At 38.6% G+C, this 20475-nt stretch overlaps 1 long non-coding RNA gene across 1 annotated transcript in view; it reads left to right on the forward strand.

Moving 5' to 3' along the window:
• The window catches only part of LOC141369969 (uncharacterized), a 220970-nt gene that overhangs the window by 64935 nt on the left and 135560 nt on the right, over positions 1-20475 (forward strand). Inside the window, exon 3 of the long non-coding RNA XR_012373577.1 lies at positions 8878-9017. This is a non-coding gene — a long non-coding RNA (uncharacterized lncRNA). The remainder of the gene's footprint in view (positions 1-8877; positions 9018-20475) is intronic.

Genomic DNA, 20475 nt, shown 5'->3' on the forward strand with positions numbered 1-20475 from the left:
GAAGTGAGCCTTAAGGAGTAGCCTACAGGAGGAAGGAAGGAGGAGAATTTTGCTTAGCCCCTTCCTGTCTCATACTTCACATTGGTCTTACCATGGAGAACTAACTTCCCTGCACTAGTAGGTTTGATTATCCAGTCCCTGAGACATCTCAAGAAGCCAGAACTCCTGCCCCATTGTGTGGGGATTTATCCACGTTCAGAAATGCAGGGGCTGTCTAGTGTGGGTGGAGTGATGATCAAGAGAGAAAGAAAGAGACCGTGTGAGGAGGAATACAGTGTTACTATCCTAACACTAATACCTAGAACATAATTATGATATATACCTACTTGCTGAAGACACTACAACTCTTGAGCAAGAAATATTCTGGCCTTTCTCAGCTGGGCAATCAACAAAACTCCAGTACTGGAGTTCAGATCCTGATCCATAGTTAAGCCAGGGTAATAAATCTGAGAGCCAGAAATAGAAACAGAGGCTGAGTACAAACCAAAGTTTTTAAAGAGTACTAAAAGTTGAAGTTGAGAAAACCAGAAGCAAACACCAAAGTTGGGGTCATAAGTGGATTCAAAGTTTGTTGATGAAGACTAAAAGCAGGAAGAAACAAGAGTGCAGCCACAGCAGAACAGAAGGAAAGTAAGCAGAATCCCATGTAGCTTGCTTTCAATGTGCTGAAAAGATGGGACTTACCTTGATATGCCATTAAGCATGTGGCAAATGGGTAAGCAGGTCTCTCTTAAAAGTGTGGCAACATGCCAACCGAGGAAATGCATGGGAATGTAAGACTTCTAAGAGCTTCTGAAAAGAAACTTTATGTAACCTAAGTATCCGCTGGCCACACCAGTCTGACAACTAAAACGAAGTCACATTGTCATTAGTAAGCACACTATTCATTTAATGAAAATTTTGTATCAAGAGCCCATAATGATCAAAGAACTGCAGTTAGGACTGCATCATGTGGTGCTCATTTAGTCATAGCCCCTGCCTTCATGGATTTTGTAGCCTGGTAGGGAATATAGATAATTAATAAACAAATATGTATTTATCATTGTGAAGTACCGTGAAGTAAGTGAACAAGATGCTGTGAAAGAGAAAAACAGGGAAGGAGAGAAGAGAGTCCACTTAAAAAACATTGTCAGGGAAGACTACCTTAGAAGCTGCCAATTAAACCGAGATCTGAAGTGCAAGCAACAGAAGACAGAGCTGGTGAAAGAGTCTCCTGTACAGAGAGGACAGCACGGCCTGGTCCCCAGAGCCAGAGGGAGAGAGAGCGGCTTGATCAAACAATGGACAGAATCCAGGATGGCTGAAACACAACGAAATGAGTAACCTGCAATGAAGATGTGGAGGGCCTTGGAAGCTTTGATTAGGATTTGAATTTTATTTTAACTCCAGTGTGAGGCCATTGTTGGGTTTAACTATTTTAGTTGTAATGACTTAAAGCCCTCATCCAGCTTACCTGCTAGAAGCCCCCTACCAGGTTGCCCAAATATGACCAAGAATCCCTGGAGGGCAATTAAATGTTGCACAGATATGTCCTGTTGTCACCTGCTGCCTTGACCCCTGTCCTGCTGCAGATCACTGACCTGAGGGCTGGGATTACCCACTCCCTTCCCTGTGTCCGTTTCTCCCTAAAACTGTTTTGCTGCAAGCATGAAGAGTATTGCTAAGACAGGCTGAAATCTTAATGGTCTTTACCGGAAGTTTGAGAGGCATGAAAGAGAAGTAGAACCCAGAGAGTAGCTTATAACCACTACTAGATAAATGTCCTCTTAGAGCTTATAGGACCAGATCTGTCCTTGCGTTTGGACAGTATCACAGGAACCCAGACCATCCCAGACAGTCTCCACGACGAAGAGAGGCGAGATTACCTTCCTTCTATCCCACCCTTACCCCCTGGTTCTTGTTTTCTATCCCAGGACCAGTCTTTCTCAAGGATGTTTGATAACACAATGAATTACCTTCAGAGGAAAAGTTTAACCCCCAAGGACTTCTCACCCACATGAGCTACACTAGAGCCCAATTATCCAACATCAAGAAAGGCTGAGCGCAGATAGTGTTTGGGATATTAACATGTCACTCTAGTTTGAGTTTATCCAAACTGAGTCTCATTCTTTTCTATAATTCAAGATAAAGATTAGGCTTGCTACACATCCTTTGTGCAGGATCTCTGTTCATAAGATGAAGCAGTAGGTTTCAGGCATAGTTCATTCTAGATCCATATTTAAAGTAGACATAATTCTCTCAAAGATACAGCCACACCTAATGTAACCCCATCCATCATGTGGACCATCTTTAGTGTTGCCACAAAGTAGTTTGCTTCCTTCACATCACAAAATCTTCAAGTCTGGGTTATGTCTCCATTTTACTTTTGCATACCAAAAATATTTCTTTGGTTCCTCCAAAACAAAGGCATAATTCGCAACAAAGGTAAATCCAAATCTCCACCCTGAGCAACACAAAATGCTAAAAGCTTGGAAAATATGCATATCGTTTTCTTCCTTTCTAGCTTGGTGGTGGGGGCAGGGGGAACAACCTTTGCATTTGACCTCTTCTCACCAATAACGTAAGCTTGTTTTGTTTAGAAGTCACTGTAGTAAAACAGCTGTCTTCAAACTCCAGCTTCAAGGGTTCTCTTCAGTCTCCTACCACTCCCTTTGGCCTGACCACTGTTGCAGACCTTCACTTTGATTAAAGTTCTCAGTCTTCACCCACCCATGGGAACTATGTTTTCATCTTGAGGAAGGCTGCTCTACCTGTCAGAGCAGTTTCCCTTGTCACGGATCTCTCAGTCTGAGGCTCCCATGAGGGGACCCAGCTCCTGAGACCCTAGCCTAGTTTAGAATTCCGTTCACTCACCACCCCAGCCTCTGCCATCACCTGAGAAATAGACTGGAGCTGCTATTCTCAAGAAGTTGAGGATTTCAAGAACTCTCCTGTGAACTAATGCTGTGTGGCACACACAACAGCATGTCTGAAGCCAACATAGCTCAACTCACCTCCACTCTGGTTCAGTGGATTGTAGAGGACCTGCACATTTTATTAAGCATGAATAAAGAATGTGTTTGAAACTTTTAATGCCAAGTTCCCTAGCCTTACTTACTCTAACCTTTGCCTCCTCACCTACTCTGATCTTTGCCCAGTGGCCATTGATGGCTAGTGTTTCGTTCTAGAGCTACCCTTTCCACAGCTATTCTAATAGTGCCCTCCAGTGGCAGATGATTCAAATGCAATTAAAGAATCCTACCATAAGTGGTCAGCTAATTCAGTATCTAACCAGCGCCTAGGGACTCTCCCTGAGATATTCACCTTTGACCTGGATACTTTCTTGTTCTCTGTCTTGCACAGATATATGAATACATGAAATAAGAGTCAGGAAGCAAAGAACTAATCAAGCGTTTTCCAACTGGGAATTCCACTGATCAAAGACCAGTCTGTCTGTCAGATAGTAGTGAGTAAGCCGTATCATCAATAGTGTCACTACCATTAGTCACAGACATTGATAAGGGGGAAAGTGGAAGGCCTATGGCTCCACCTGTCATACAGGTATGGCTTCTCATAGAGAATCTAAAAGAAAATGGTCTAGGTCTGCGGTCTCAGTTTTGGCATGCACTTAGATAGGAGCTCTTTAATACCTCTTCCTCTGTTATTTAACCCTTTTGAAGATAAAAACGAAAAGACACTGGGTTCACACTTTCTAGGCTAAGTTCTATCAAGTAGTTTGGGGTGAAGGAAAGAGGCTATATAGAGTAGCCAGCCAGGATGTCCAACTCTGGCTCTACAGAGGAACCCTCTGCTCTCTCATCACCATGTCATGGAGCTTAATGAACGGATGACAGGGACATGCATTTGTGTGAAAATAATTATGTACTCAAGTGTGGTGAACAGCTTTATAGACTAAACAGTTATCATTTATGTGCAGTTTCTCACAAAACCCATAAAGGCAAATATTGCCAATGGCCCCATTTTGTTCCCCATCCTATTTGTCACCTCTATGCCGTGAGTCCAGATAAATATACCATCTATGGAGAAGATGTATCAGACAAGGAAGTAAAAAGCTCCCTTGGTGATGTTGATACATAGATTTGGGAAGCAATGCAAGCTACCCTCAAATACCTTCTCACTGTTTGGAATCCCACAGTGTTTATATGTTAGAGTTTATTCTCTGTAAGTGAAATTTGTGTTATTTCCAATTTTTCAATATCAAAAGCCCCTACAATTCAGGGAATGACTTAGAATTGAGTTTCTTTTTTCTTTGGGGTAAATTCTTGGTCAAAGGACATGGGCAATTTTAACCCTTTTTAGACAATACTTAATTGTTCTGTGGAAAGACTAAATCCTCTAACAGTGCCACCAGCAGTGAATGTACTCCCTAAACTCCTATCACCATTGGATTTTATCATGATCATTAAACTTTGTGAGAGTAACGGTTATGTAACAAGACAGTCAAACTGCTCTAGTTCACATTGCTATGATAGCCCTGCAAGCTTCTGTGTGATCGAAGCCTTTGGCTAGTCTCAGATACCCACATCTAAGCAAGATACTTCAAGCTAAATATTACCTCACCTAGGAGATGTATTTATGTAGTCTTGTGATAATAGAGGTTATTCTTTTCTAGGACGAAGGTATTCAATGAATATGCGGTGAATTTAAACATTCTAAAGGGATTTGTTTTGGGTATATCGAGAATTTCCTTACGTCAACATTCTTTGTTACTATGATACCAAATTAGGCAAATTCAAACACATTGGTTATCTTTCAACTTTTGTGATCTCTGATGAATAGCTAGAAAGTTTTTTTAAAGTGCAAATTAAGGCAATTTTTAGAGAGCTGAGTGGGTTTAATAAATCTACTTTAAGCTATTTTTATGATTCCACTAGTGCAAACAATAAATGAGACCAGGGTAGAGTTATAATATGCAGGAATCTTGTTTATGCCTTTGGCTGCCACTAAAATCTGAAGGGAACATAAGAGTGTAGTCCCAGGGTCTTTTCATAAAGAACAAAATTATGAAAAATTTCAGGGTCATATACCCATGGTTGTGAATCTTTGGTAATGGGCTGGGGCAGGCCTGAAACAGTCCCTAGGAATATAAACACTTTTTCTATTCTCTCTCCTGTCATTATTAAAGAAGATGGAATAAGAAATATCCATTAAACAAATATCCCCAAACTTTGCATATAATAAAAATTTCAGTGCAATACCACAAATACATCCTTGCTTTGTTCTCTCCAAAGTTTCATCTATAAACAAACAAGAAAGCACACTCATAAATATGAATGGGATAAAGAACTTGAAAAGATACCAGATATATTGAATGACCGATTCCAGATCCAAAAGTTCCCATTTGGACCATAAATAGGGAAAATGATGCCAGAGGTCAGGCATCTAGTTTGGGAAGGGGGTTTGGGAAGGGGTATATGCAATGAACACTGTGAGGCACAGGATTCCAAGATACCTTCCTTTTGCATGTCAGCCCTAGGGCACAGTCTCCTATTTACTGATCTCAAGTCATCCTTACTGAAAGCAAGCTCATCCTTCACACTCCTTTCACCTTACCTTCTCTCGGACATTGTTGGAAGTACAAGTTACTTTCTGTCTCCCTGAAGTATAACGTAATCTTTTCTCATAGGCAAGTATGTGGTAAAGTTGGCTTTGCCCAAAGGGAGATAATGGCTTTTTCCCTTGACTTTTGGAAGGTAATTTATGCCATACTTGATAGGAATGTCTTTGTTTAGGTGAGGGTGGCCACCCTGGATTTTAGGGTGTGGCCAGCCACACTAATAGTCTTAAAATGGGGGCTGGCTATAAGGTAAGGGCTTTGAATCATTCTATACCAGTCAACCTGAAGACTGAGCTCAATCATGTGAGCAATCAATCAATCATGCCTATATAATGATGCCCAAATAAAAACTATGGACTAAAGCTCAAGTGAGCTTTCCTGATTGGCAAAACTTCATGAGTGTGTCACATATTGACACTAAGAAGGTAATACTTCCTAACTCCATGGGAGAGGACAATGGAAGCTTCTTTGTAACCCTCCCAAACTCTATCCTGTGTCTCTTCCTTTACCTAAATTTCCCCCCAGCCTTAGTGAGATATAATTGATATAGGACATTGTATAAACTTAAGGGGTACTACATGATGATTTGATATATATTACAAAATGATCACCACAATAATGTTAATTAACACAACCATCACCTTATTTTCATTAGTCTTCATTTTATCAGCACCCTTTCCCTATAATAAACCTTAACCATGAGTATAATAGACTTCAGTAAGTTCTGTGAGAACTTCTGGAAAGTTATCTAACCTAAGAGTAGTTTGGGGAACCTTCCAAATTTACAGTTGGCATCAGAAGTGAGGGCAATCTTGCACTGTGTCCTTAAACCTCACAGTTTGGCTAACTCTAGGTAGTAACATATACATGTCTGCTATGAAGTATGGCCTTCAACCCATCAACCATGTGCCTTCCCAAAGTGTTACTTTATACATGGGGGTCAACTTACCCAATTTTACACAAAATCTAAGTACACTGCACTGATATGAGGGCAATCTTACATAAGGGAAAACTAAAGGTTCTTTATTTGTTTTTTTCTCTTTTGAAAAGATGAAAGTTCTTTGTGTTTTATAAAGTTCTCTCAGATTTTTGAGATTATTCTGTTTAATCATTAGGAACAGAACTGTAATTTCAGGTAAGTCCCATCCTAGGTGCTAATTGCAGTTGGTCAGTAATCACACTCACACAGAAATCTATGAAAAGAACTCTCCAGTAATAAAACCCAGGCACTCCACTTCCCAGCTGCTGCTTCCTTCTCTCAATTTTCTCATCTTCCTGACCTATTGAAATAGTATTTTACCTCTTCCAGCCTATGTTCTAGGCACCCCAGAGATTGTGTCATCTATTAAATTTCTTTGCTAGAAGATATGCCTGAGGTCAATTTCATCAGCTCTTATTTCAAAAACAGAAAATTGGCCTTTTTAAATGAAAAGGCCTCCTATTGCTCAGCAGAATTTTTATATGTTTTTATATGTTTAGTTTATGTGTGTGGTTGTATTTAATTATTTTTATTTATGTAAAATGATCACCATTCATATCAGTCAGCTTCAGCTGTAGTACTACTAATGCTAAGAAGAAGGAGAAGAGGGAGGGGAAAGAATCGTCTAAACCCTCAGAGAGTTATGTTTCTTTCTAGCTCTTGTTACATGTCCACCGATGGGATCTGCTTTATATCTTCTTTGGATACAGATTAAAAGAGCACACCCCTGCCCAGTTTGGGACTACCAGTTTCATGATAAATAGAAAAGATAGTGGGACCATGCAATGACTTGCAAAGCGTCTGCTTTGATATTGCTGAATCACTTCCATTCACATTCAGTGGGCCATACCTAGTCACCAGGCTAAGCCTATTCATGGGATCAAACCCCAAAGTCCCACTCAATCATAGCCTCATACTAAAAGTTCAAGATTTTGTGATAATCTTTTCATTAGAACTAGTTGTTTCTTCTCTTGATCCAGAGACCAATGACCTAGAAAAAAACAACATCTTTGTATCCTACACACCCAATATAAAATGATGGTAAAGTCCAAAAAAGCACAGTAAACACTTACGACCAGAAAGGAGAAGACTCACTGTAGTCATTGTTCACAGCATTTTGAAACCCTGCTGGACAGATGTCAGAGAGCCCCCTACCTGGGCTGGGGAATGCTTTTTGATTAGAAGCTTCCTGTTGTAGGCTGGAGTCCATTGGCCTTCTTGACCAATACGGAGGTTCCTAAAAAAAATTAAAAATAGAACTACCATATGATCCAACAATCTTACTGTGAGGTATGTATCCAAAGGGAATGAAATCACTCTCTCAAAGAGATATCTGTACCCCCATGTTCATTGCAGTGTTATTCACGATAACCAAAATATCAACTGTTCCAATGTTCATTGACAGATGAACAAATGTGATAGAGAAAAAAATGTGGTCTATACGTAGAATAATAAAAAAGAAAGAAATTTGTCATTTGCAACAACATGGAGGAACCTGGAGGACATTATGCTAAGTGAAATAAGCCAGACACAGAAAGACAAATATCACATGATCTGACTTTTGTGTTAGAATCTAAAAAAAATTGAACTCTGAAAAACGGAGAGTACAGTAGTGGTTACCAGAGGCTGAGGAGTGGGGGAAACAGGGAGATGTTAATCAATGGGTACAAAATACCAGATATTCAGGATGTGTAAATTTTAGTACGGCAAGGTGACTGTAATTAAATAATGTATTGTATACTTGACATTTTCTGAGAGCAGGTCTTAATTTTCTGAGAGTACGTCATGCATATGTGTGTGTGTATAAAATATATATAATAAATATGTAATAAAGCAGAGGATCAGAAAGCCATATCCATGTTTAGGTCTTTATCAAAAGGCTGAATTTTAATCAGCCTACCAGTCTATTTTATCCATAGTTGATTCTGTTTTATAGCCCAGGTGGAAAACCATCATTAATGGTCAGTTAAATTCAGCCATAGTAACCAGAAAGCACCACTGACACTCTGTTTCCCACATCTCTGCGTAAAGCCGTGAGGCCACTTGGTATTCTATCTGCCTTCCAAGTTATCGTAGCAAACTTTATATCGAATATGTCACCACTGCAGAACTAGGCTTCCATCTTTCTAGTTTCAATAACAAGTTCTTCATGATCCACTGCTCGCCTGAAAGCCAAGGCCAAATAGCTTCGGTATTTGTTGTAGCAGGTCTCTGCTTGGTATACCAAGAATTGACCCAGTCAGTTTAGACAAGTCATACTGTGGTAAAAAGTGATCCCAAATTACCATTGGCTTACAATAACAGCCATGGATTTCTTGTTCATCTTTCATGTCTGTCATAGGTTAGCTTCAGTTCTGATTCACAACACCTTCACTCCAGGACCCAGGCTGAAGGGAAACCCACACAGCCAGGCCTCCTGGCAAAAGGAAGAGAAAGGTTAGCAGAACCATGCAAAGGCTCTTAAGCTTCTGATGGAAAGAGGTATGTGCCACTTCTGTTCATATTTCATTGTCCAAATAGTAACAAGACGTACTCTTATATCAAAGAAAGATAACCTTCCTATAGGGAGAAATAGTAAATACTTTGAACAAAAGTAAATCTGACATACCATCATTCATAGATAATGCATTTTTATTTAGTCATTGACTATGACAGTGACATATGAGAGGTGTTCAAGAATATAATAAACTACGCAACTATCCCTTTTTAATTACGAAGGACCTTCAAGTCACATCACCCTTGCTAGTAGGGAAACAAGTATAGAGGACAGATACAGATAACCTGGTCTCTCTGACTTCAGCCTCATGCTCCTCCAATCTTGCTATAAGCATTTTTTGTTCTTGCATAACAAATCAACACAAACTTAAGCAACTCAAAATAATACCCATTTATTATCTCATTCATTATCTCTAGAAGTCTGGGTGGGCCCAACTGGGTCCTGTGCTTAGCATTTCACAGGTCAAAATCAAGATGTTGGGATGCCTGGGTAGCTCAGATGGTTAAGCGTCTGCCTTTGGCTCAGGTCATGATCCCAGGGTCCTGGGATGGAGCCCCACATCGGGCTCCCTGCTCGGCGGGGAGCCTGCTTCTCCCTCTCCTTCTACTGCTCTCCCTGCTTGTGCTCTCTTTCTCTGTCAAATAAATAAATAAAATATTTTTTTAAAAAATGAAGATGTTGGCGAGCAGAGCTTTTACCAGGAGACTCTGGAAGTAATCTGTTTCCAGGCTTATTCAGGTTGTTAGCACAATCCAATTTTTTGCAGTTAAAGGACTCAGGTCAGCATTTCCTTGCTACCTGTCAGTCAGGAATTCTCCTTCAGCTCTCTGGTGCTACCCACACTTTCTCACTTCACCCCCTCCAGCTTCAACACAAGAAACAGTGCAGTAAGTCCTGCATGGACTTCAAATCTTTCTGACTTGTCTTCGGACGCCAGCCAGAGGAAACTGTGCTTTTAAAGACCTATGTAATTAGATCAGGCCCACCTGGGTGGTAGCCCTATCTCAAGGTAATTGTGCCATATAACATAATGTAATAACAAGGATGATATCTCATTATATTCACAGGTTTCAGGGATTAAGGAAGGAATCTTTGAAGGCCATTTTAGAAAATTTACCTACCACAGCATCCTTTCACAGACTTAAAACAGGCAAAATGATTGCTTATATCGAATCAATGATCTTTTATGTCTCACTAAAGCTAGTGAGAGAAAATCCAGATTATTTTCCTTGTTTTAGAAAGGCCTTCACATGCTACTCGGCACCTACCACACAACTTCTCACTAACTTCCAAAATGAACTCTTCATTCAGAGAGGTCTATTCTCTTGCAGATTCATGTTGGTTATTTCTACCTTTAGTATTTTGTTAAGGTGTTATTTTGTACGTGTGATATTCTCCCACCTCCTCTCTACCCGTTCAAGTTGCCTGATGCCTTTAAATTGAAACATAAATTTTATATTACTCCTTAATTCAGCATACATTTATTGAGTATACAGTAAATGTCAGGCGCTGTTCCAGGCTTAAAGAATGCCTAGTAACCAATGGAGATAAGGCCCTTGCCCCTGTGAAGCTTGTATTCTAAGGAGAGACTAAAGCCTGGTCTAATCACAAAACCGTGGCAAATCTTTCTCTGTCGGATTGAAGTGTTTATTAACTGTGGCACTTGCCTGATGCATTTCATGCCATGTATTATATCACATACATATTTCCATGCCTCTACCCTGTCCAACCAAGGAGATCCTGACCTCCTGCTGGATATGTACAGTATAATATCCATAACTCCTAGCATTCTGCATTGAGGATTGAGTATTTACTTGTTGAATGATCAATTCCTATACTTGAGTTTGGTCAAAGATTGAAATATATTTTCCCCAAGAGCCACAATGGAAATCTCCTTTGCAAATATGTTTTTTGGGGGGAAATGATGCAGGAAAGAAGACTATTGACTAGAGGACAAGCAGTAACAAGAAGAAAAGTAGAACAAGGATCAGTTTTCTAAAACATCCATGACCTAGAGAATCCTCTTCTGAATGGTTGCAGATTATGTCTGCTCCCTGTGACAAAGAAGTTCAACAGTAAACGTTAGGTTTGGGTACCTCTGCTGGGGAGTTATCTGGCAGAGCGTCTATAAGAAGACATTCTTATGTGATGGGAAAGTGGAACTACTATTTAATATGTGAATAAGAAACTTGGCATTTGTTATATCATTGAATCCAGAATATTTTTAAATCGGGCAGTATTGCTCCTCTCTACAAACTTCAAGATGGTAAACTGAGGTCAAGCCAAGACCATAAAAGATTAGAAGACAAAAACAGGAATCTTTAAATGTCTAAACCCACCACAACAACATAAAAAGAAAACAAGAAAGGGAGCACTAGCTGAAGATGGATTTGAACAACCTTCTGGAAGGTAGATGTTGGAACATTAACTAATGAAGCAGACAGAAGAATGCTGTAACATCAAAAAGATGTGAAGAGAATGTAGCAAAGAAGGTGTCTCTTCAACCCACAAATCCCTAGAAAGATTATCTTGATTTTCTTAATACAGTATAGAGCAGGAGTGGAAAGTGGGACTAAGAAGATGAACTTATACTCCATGTAACATGTAGAAAACTTTCTTTCCACAATTTTTAATCTCTGCTTGCCGGGATATAATAGATAATAGATAATCAGGGGTATTGATCTGTAGGAAGGCATTTACCCCCCCGTCAAGAAAAGGGGATAGAGGCAGAGTTCTTTTGAAAGGAAGAACTTTAACTAAGCAATTAATGAAGTGTTTAGGGAGAACTACAGTAGTAAAATTAAATGGTTGAGAATCAACAGACTTTTGAAGGAAAAAAACATATGGCATAAAAAAGAAGGACCAAAACAAACAAAAGAGGAGGAGATGACCCCAGATAAATCGAGGAAGAAAAAAGCAATTTAAAATGTTATAATTAGTATTCTAAGGAATAGCCCAGACAATATGATATCCATAAATCATGAACAGGCGACTGTGAAAAAAATAACAATAAAAGAAGCCAGAATGAGCTCTTGGGAAATTACAAAATAATATTAACAAAATAAAAATTTCAATAGTCAAGTTGGGAAATAAGATTAGGAAAAGCCCACCAAGAATGGAAAGAAATGAAAAATATAAGAGCAAATATAAAGACATACCAAAGCACAAATACCAGTATCTGTACCCAAGTAATAGGATTTTCAAAACCAGATTACAGAGAACCTAGAGAAAAAAAACAAATTACTAAAAAAATAATCGATCATAATTTCTCAACACTCATTCCTGTGACTTCAAGATGAAATGAAAGCACCAGCACAGGAAATAAAGATCCACATCTAGGTCCATCATTGCAAGATTTGAAAACACAAGCAATAAGAAATCCTAAAAACCTGAAGAATGAGACACAAAGGCCTTTTGTTACTTGCTTAAAGTCTTCAGGGTGAAAGGTGGCAGAATGTACTACCCCAAAATATGCCACTTTTTCATGTGGAGCTGACGCCAATTAAGACAGAACAGACTCAAAAAAAGCTTTTTACCTCCCCTCTTAACTGCCTAAAAGAATTTAGAAAGGAGGCCTACATCAGGAAGAGACCCATTCCCAGAGATAACTTTTCCTCTGAGAGACTTACCTTCATGGCTCTGCACAATATGTTTACCAAACATTTCCTCTTCTCATCTTCCTGTGAAGTGCCTCCCTCCCCTTTGAAGCCCCAGACCCTTGCAAATTTCCTTAGCTCGGGACGGTAAATAACCTCAATTGCCTGGCTGCCTCCTTTGTAAGGCTCTCGTATATATGAAATTCAATTTATTTTTCTCCCGTTCATCTGTCTTATGTCAATTTAATTATTACACCAGCCACAGAACCCAGAAGGGAAGAAGGGAAAATTTTTCCTTCCCTACAATCTGGCAACCTTAACCCAGTGGCTGGTATTACTTGCTCTGAGGCTGATAAATTTCTTATCTTGATTATTGTGGGAAGTTTCACAGGCCTACATTAAATGTCAAAGCTTATACCATTATACATACTATTCACAGTCTACTGTATTTCAGTAACACCTCAACAAACCATTTCATACATACACACCACACATTTTTTTAAAGCCTGATTTTATGGGCTGAATTGTATCCTCCCCAAATTCATATGTTGAAGTCCTAACCCCCAGGCCCTCATAGCGTCTTAAAAGAAATAATTAAATTGAGGTCATTAGGGTGGGGCCTAATCTAATATGACTGGTATTTCTATAAGAAGAAGGGATTAGGACATAGTTATAAGAAGGGAAGACCCTGTGAAAACACAGGGAAAAGATAGCCATCCACGAGCTCATGAGAAGGGGTCTCAAAAGAAATATTCTACCCTGCCAACACCTTGAACTTAGACTACTAGTCTCTAGAACTGTGAGAAAATTAATTTTTATTGTTTAAACCACATGGTCCGCGGTACTCTGTTATGGCAGCCCTAGCAAATTAATCCATCCGGTTGGACATTATTCCACAATACATAAAAAACACATGCTTTCCATGTGGCTGTATTATTTATTTTCCATCTAAATGATTTCCTTTGCTTTTTTTTTTTACAATAATTACGTGTGTCTGTTATAATTATAAAAATTGTCATGAAGTGTTATATGGAACCATCCGTGGAATTCAATCTGAAAATCCCAACAACAAAGAAGGCATGATGGAAAATTGTCCCGTTTTCTTATTGTAAAAGAAGTATGTTTCTAGTATAGGAGAAAACATGGTAATTTTAAAACAACTTAAAGAAAATTGGCAGGTATACTTTAGAAATCTTTCTATAAATATTCAAGAGGAAGCCTGCCGACTCTAAATTGCTGATACTGCTGTTTCAAAGATGCCTGCAACACAGGAAAGACTCAGTGGAACTATAAAGGAGCTGTTCATTAAAGATACCTATGTAAATTACAAGACAAAAGGTAATATTCAATGCAAAATGTTCCTATTTTTTTCAGAAAGCTTCACAAAATGAGTTTTAAGTTGGCAGTGATTACCAGCAATGTTTTTGTTAGGAACTTCACACGGCTTTCTTTTATTCTTAATTACTTTTGTAACTACCAACACTTATTCAATTAGATATGTTAATAGTCCCTGGATTTCTGTACACCTGTTTCTTCCAGCTGTCTGCAAGGCTGGTTCTTCGACATCTGTATGGTATTGGTAGCTCCATTTCCTACCATTAAAATCACAGGAAAACCAGTCGTAGGATCAGGATGGGGCAAAAGAGCTTAAAAGAAAGACAAAAGGCAGTTTAGTGTGAATATTCTTCCAATGAAATCAGTGCTATAAGGATAAATTCTGGGATACACTTAATAATTACCAGAAGGTCTCCTATGCTTTCATAGATAGAAAGGAAGGTTCCCCTACTTTATAAACCCTCTGGTGGTTGGGTTGTATTTACAACCACATACATATATAAGGTCCAGGTTGTAGAGTAATTTTGGCTCTTAAAATTAAATACTTAGAAATTGATTCATTTATAATAGACTAAGGTACTATCTAAAAATGCTTTCCAGAATATGCTTTCCCCCATAGAAAGAAAATACTTACTGTGTACTTTCTCTGCACCATAATTTAGGATGTGGGGTCTTTAGAGAAGTAATTAAATTAAAATGAGGTCATTTGGGTAGGACCTAATCCACATGACTGGTGTCTTTATAAGAAGAGAAGATTAAGACAGACATACATATACAGGGAGGGAAAACCATGTGACAACATAGGGAAAGTTTCCTAAATTCAGGGAGTACCGGAGTAAAGACAATGCCCCTGACCTCATGGAGCTTAAAAGGGAGTGGGAGGGACTAATAAATTCAGATTAATTGAATGTTATGAAGATGATATGATAAAATTAAAGGGAGAAAGAAACTGGTTTGCACAAGAGAAATGCTATTTCTATAGGGTGGTTAGTCTTTTCAAAGGGGTAGTATTGAAACGAGATAAAATCTTTAACTTATACAACCAAGAAAGATTAAGGAAATAATTATTTTAACCAAATGTTGGTGAGACTCCTGCGTAATGAGCACCCTAAATTGAAGAGAATGTAGGCATAACACATTTTAAATGTACATAAATTAACCTACAATTATATCTGTAGGATTTTATCTAAAGTGTTTGCGCCAAGAGTTTATTCTAAGGTTGTTCATTGTACCGTTGGCTATAGTCATAAAAATTTGAAGAAAACGGAGTTTCAACTACAGAGCACTCACTAAACAGAGTGCAGCAGCAAAATAGAATATCCTGCATTCATTAAGATGATGCTGTACCGTTTCCGATTGTGCAAAGGGGCAAATCTTCCTCTCCCTTTCAGACTCTTTCATGATAGTAAGGGAATGTTTAAAAGATTTAAACCTACCAGTAGGAAAAGAGAATAGCCAGCAATAAACAATGGGAGGTAAATGGAAGAATCTCAGTAGATGAGGCATGTCAGAGGAAGCCACAGGCTGGCACTCATGCACCATGAACATCGGTAAAGGAAGAAGTTAACCCACCCAGCAAGTACAACATGTATGACAAAAGGAAGAAATAGTAAAAAGGGCTACAAATGGCAGTAGATGAAGTCTATGTAGAGATATTCATGAAACAATTTGTCCCCCTCCCTTACCTCCCTCTAGTAGCCTGAAGCTTTATGCTCAACCCCAAACAAACAACACCAAAAAAAAAAAAAAAAAAAAATGAAGGCAGCTAAAGCTTATGGTTGGTGCCATAAGATAAACAGCTCCTCATTCTATTATCTAGACGTACTCTAACCTAATAGCCAGTTCTGGGCCTTAGCCCAAAGAAAGCCTGGCAGTCAATAAACCATAACTAGCAGTATAGATCATGCAGTCAGACTTACTCTCACCTAATTCTAAATATAAACAAATGAGACATTTGCAGAAAGGCTGCAGCATGCAAGGGAAATACCAAGATTTAAAAAGAAAACCTTTGGAAAAAGTAAGAGAAATAAGAGATTACAAAGAAAGAAACACCTTCATGTTAGAGTCCTCAACAACGTTTAAAATATCACTTCTCTAAAATAAAACACTACATTATAAAAGCAAAACCAAGTCAGGAATAAGAATGAATTCTTAGAAATTAAAGATTTGGATTTGGAGAAGAGAACCATGTAAACATATTTCTACTGCCCTGCCATCCCAGTTCCAATCTATCTATCAGCCGCTTGAGTGCAGAAAATGCCAGACAAGTCTGGAGATTATAAATAATGTCTTGGGCTCTGCTGGGGTCTGGATGGAGAGAACAGACCTGCAACCTATTCCCTGCAGGATGGAGATGAGCCCGGATGGCACCAAAAGGCCCAGGGACATGAAGTATCCTTGGCTGGCAGAGAACCAACATCTCTTCGGGAAGGGAAATTCCTGAGAACTACATGGAAACTAAACAAAGCTCATGACCCTGGCCATGAGGCCGGTAAAGTTCTATCTAGCCCAGTGCTTCTCCAAATTAGAAACATCTGGGAAGCTTGTAAAAATCCCATTGCCCAGGCCACATGGCCTACCAATTAAATCAGAATCCCTGGGGGTGGGATAGAATCATTAGTATTTTTGAGGTTCACTACGTGATCCCAAACCACAGCCAAGTCTGAGAACCTGGGCTCTAGCTACCGCCAGCAGCAGCAGTAAGAACACCTGGGAATTTGTTAGAAATGGTGAATCGGGTCCTTCTCCAGACCTCCGGAGCCAGCATCTGCATTTCAACAAGATGCCCAAAGGATTCACAGTTGCATGAAAGAATGAAAAAGTCCTGCATCTAGCCCAAGGACTAGAAATCCAGACCAAATAAACCAAGGATTGGGACTAGGCATTGCTACCCAGTGCTAACTGCGAATACTCCTAAGATAATTCCCATGTGCGTACAGGTTGAAGACCCCTGGCCTAGACATGGCAATTGAGGAGACAAGAACAGCAGAAAAGTTTTCCCCTGGGGACCCAAATGGGAAAATGACAAATTACCGGCTGCTGTATCGTTGGCCCTCAGGGAATGAGATTGCTACAGTCCCCATCTCCACATAAGGTAGACCCCACACAAGACAGGCAAGCAGCCCCAGGCCCAAAAGCTGAAACATGAGCAGATGAAGAAAAAAAGACACATTTTTAAGGCTTCAGCCAAGCAGAACACTCAGAATAGGCAGCTTCTAGCAAAAAAAAAAAAAAAAAGCATTAAGAACATGTAAGGAGATTCAATTACAACACAAAATAAAGGTATTTTTATCAACAAAAAAACATTTTTAATGTTAAATTTTAATAGATTAATTAGAGGTGATATTAGCTGTTGAAATATATGTCCTTGATTTTTCATCTTTCAAGTATGCTCTCTGCCCAACATGGTTGATCAAGAGTCGCATGGTCTACTGACTGGGCCAGCCAGGTGCCCCAAAATATATGTCTTTGAATATAAAGCATAAGTATATAAAGTTTAAATGTCTCACAAAGAGATGGATATCATGAGGTTAGAGACTTGGATGATGTTGTGGTTTGAATTGTGTCCTCCAGAAAGATGTTGAAGTCCCAACCCCATACCTGTGAAAGTGACCTTACATAGAAACAGGGTTTTTATAGAGGGAAGCAAGTTAAAATGAGGTCATACCAGATTAGGGTGGACTGTAAATCCAGTGACTTGATGTCTTTGAAAGGAATGAGATATATCAAGACACAGAGGAGGCCCAAGGAAGAAGGCCATGTGAATAAGGAAACAAACAGAAGGTAGGCTGCCACAAACCCGAAAGCATCAACGATTGCTGAGAACCACCAGAAGCTAGAAGAGGCAAGAAACAGTTCCTCTCTAGAGACTGCAAACAGAGCATGTCTTACTGGCACCTTGATTTTGGACTTCTAGTTTCCAGGTCTGTTAAAGAATACATCGCTATTGTTTTAAGCCGCCCTGTTTGTGGTATTTTCTTACAGCAGCCCTTGGAAACTAATACAGACGACCAATCCGGAAGATCTAACATATACATGGAAGAACAAAATAGCAACTAACAGACAATTTTATGTCCCTGAGTTTAAGAAATTTTTGAAGCTTCAGATTGAAAAGTATCACTGAATTCCAATACTGACTATAAAAAAAAAAAAACATGCACCTAGATATATGTATATCCTGGTAAAAAATTCTGTCTCCAAAGATAAACCCCCTACCCTCTTGCACAAAAAAGGAGAAATTTCTAACAAAGAAAAAAGAAGCCATCGGACTTCTCATCTGAAAAACGAGAAGCCAGTATTTAGTGAACTCGTGTCTACAGACTTTTAAAAGACTGCAATGTAAGAATTTGATACCTAGGTACAGTATAAATTTCATCACCTGCATAAATGCAAAATGCAGAAATAAACAAGCATATGTGAGGTACCATATCTGAAGAAAATAATGGAGAATGGACTATTACAGAACTGCCAGTGAGTCAGAATACAGACTTCAAAATAAAGATGAAAACAAGAGACTACAATGGTATACAATCTTATAAATGTATAGTTGAAACAAATACATTATATGTTAAAAAAAAAAAGATAGTAGAAAGGGAAAAATGAATGGGGTGGAAATCGGAGAGGGAGATGAACCATGAGAGACTATGGACTCTGAGAAACAAACTGAAGGTTCTAGAGGGGAGAGGGGTGGGGGAATGGGTTAGCCTGTTGATGGGTATTAAAGAGGGAATGTACTGAATGGAGCACTGGGTGTTATACACAAACAATGAATCATGGAACACTACATCAAAAACTAATGATGTAATGTATGGTGATTAACATAACATAATAAAAAATAAATAAATTAAGAAAAATCTAAATGAATAATGAGAGAGTGGGAAATAGGTAAATACAAAATAGGTTATGATTTAAAACAGGATGTGGGGGCACCTGGGTGGCTCAGATGGTTAAATTTTAATAGATTAGGTCTTGGTGTCACGGTGGTGAGTTCAAGCCCCGTGCTGGGCTCCATGCTGGGTGTGGAGCCTACTTAAAAAATAAAATAAGATAAAATAGCACATGAACCTTACTGGTACTTTGTACCCATCTTTAAGTCCATCTATTTAGACATAATTTTTGGCTGAAATAGATTCAAAGCTAATAACTGATTATTATATATCCCCCACCCTGTACTTAGAAGTTCATTGTTTTTATTTGCCCATAGATTAGTGTCTTCAGAAGTTTTTTGTTTGCTTGTTTCTTTCCACCCTTAAAGTTATCAAGTGATCACTTTCTACTACTTTTATATTGAAGAAAAACTCTTCCTGTAATAGAAATTTTTAACTTGTTTTGAAATACTGTTCTACTCTTTCTAACATCTTTTGTGACTGAGAGGCAACCATAAGTTTGTTCTCCCTTTTAGAAGATATGTTTCTGCCCCTTTTACATACTTGTACAGTCCTTTTAAGTTTTTGAAATACGGTAATCTCATCAGAAGAGATCTCAGTGTTGGTTGCTTTTCATTAATTTTGCCTGACACATGGAGAGCCCTGCAGGTAGATTAAGATCTACCCTCAATTCAGGAAATTTCTTTTATATTTAATTTCTACTCTGTTTTATTCTTTTTCATTTCTTTTGCTCTGTTCTATTTCCTTCCCTGGGAACACAAATTTTAGATATATTGAATCACCATTATCTTATTCTTCACTTTAATCTTTTTTATTACAACTTTTATAAAAATCTTACAGTTTTCCTTTGGTTGGTGTTCTAGGTAATTTTCTCAACTATGTCTTAGTGATCCCCTTTTCTTCAGTGATGATTTTTCTCTTTACTACTTGGAATGCTTTAGTAGTATTATTACTTTTATTAAATCTATCTATTTAATTCCTTAACAAGAATCTCTGTGGCTCATTATTTAATATAACATTCATGTTCATTTCAGACCCCATGTTATCCTTAATATTAGTGCAAAATAGCACCTAAAATTTTGATTTTGCTTCCTTGGGTAAGTCTTTAAAAATAAACTCTTCAACTAAATTTTTCATACTGTTGTAGGATGTGTTCATTCTATTGTTTATCATAGTATAAGGGTTGTCAGTTTAGTATAATGGATTGAGAGCAGGAGGGTTTCTGTTGACTCAACTTTCTTGATTTTTCCTAACATCTTAAAAAATATACTCCTGGAAAGTAAGCTAGAAGATGATCCTGTAGGTTAATGTTGTCACCTCAAATCATTCAATGGTTTAAAGATTGTGGGGAAGAAGTTAACACTATAGGAAGTTGCAGCCAAAGTATGCCTTGCTGGAAAGCATTTTCTCTACATCTGTTGAAATCCATTGCATGGAGGCCAACTCAGCTAGGTTTGGAGAAATGTTTTTCCCATTGTGGAGGGCACTTGGTTCTCTTCCACTTCTAACTCAGCTGGCCATATAGGCAAGAACTTATGTCTGGGAGATGGGGGACTTCTTTTTTTCTTTCTTTCTTTCTTTCTTTCTTTCTTTCTTTCTTTCTTTCTTTCTTTCTTTCTTTCTTT

The sequence above is a fragment of the Callorhinus ursinus genome, unplaced genomic scaffold (assembly GCF_003265705.2).
Source record: "Callorhinus ursinus isolate GAN/ISIS: 27379988/994484 unplaced genomic scaffold, GSC_fseal_2.0 scaffold24, whole genome shotgun sequence".
Classification (NCBI taxonomy): Eukaryota; Metazoa; Chordata; class Mammalia; order Carnivora; family Otariidae; genus Callorhinus; species Callorhinus ursinus.